This window comes from Apis dorsata, unplaced genomic scaffold (assembly GCF_000469605.1).
Source record: "Apis dorsata unplaced genomic scaffold, Apis dorsata 1.3 scaffold_728, whole genome shotgun sequence".
NCBI classification, from domain to species: Eukaryota; Metazoa; Arthropoda; class Insecta; order Hymenoptera; family Apidae; genus Apis; species Apis dorsata.
This window is the reverse complement of record NW_006263893.1, coordinates 83,497-84,467: the sequence shown is the minus strand read 5'-3', so window position 1 is coordinate 84,467 and position 971 is coordinate 83,497.

Below are 971 nucleotides of genomic sequence, written 5' to 3'. Positions count from 1 at the left end.
ACAATTTGCAAAATTTTTTTTAAACTATTTCATTCATTCGTTTTTATATAAAAATATTATTTTTTAAAAATAAAAAATAAATTATTGAAGAAAATTTTTATAAAATCGATGAAAATTTAAGTAAATCAAAATAATTTAATTTAAATGATTTGTGGCTCACTTAAAAACTTTATTAATTAAATTTATTTTAATAATAAATTTATTTAAATTTATTAATCATTAATCAAAATCAATATTAAATAGTATCATTAATCAAAATCAATATTAAATATTACTGTGAAAGAAAAATTTTGTTCATTATGTATTAGAATTTTGTTCATTATGTATTATTAGAAATTATGCAAAATAAAAAAAGAAAATTATCTTCTTACACTCTGTTCTAGTATAAAAAAATATGAATTTGCTTATGTTATAATTATATATTCATAACATTATTAAATTAATTTTTTAAGTAATTATTTAAGTTATTTAAGTTAAAGTAATAATTAATTTAATGAGTTGCAAATTTTTACACAAATTTTTTATATTTCATATTTTACATAAACAATATGAATGAATATATTACGTATTTTTTTATTTAGATTGAGTTAAATATTATGAAAAATATAATTGTATTTTAAATAGAAGTTTTGGTTGTAATTGAAAATTATAAAAATATTAAATGATATAAATAATAGAATGACTATTGACATAATATTATAGAATAATAATATAAAAAAAAAAGAATAATAAATAATAATAATAATAATAATTGAAATAAAATATTTTATTATATTCCTATTTTCTTTATCAATATATTATGTGAAGTCAAACAACATCAAATGAAATATTTTTTCGAAGTTATATTAATGTAGAAGATAATGACATACATAATGAATAAGACATATATATTTATATATATCTTATATAGAATATATATATATAGAACATATATATAGAACATATATATTTATATATATCTTATATAGAAG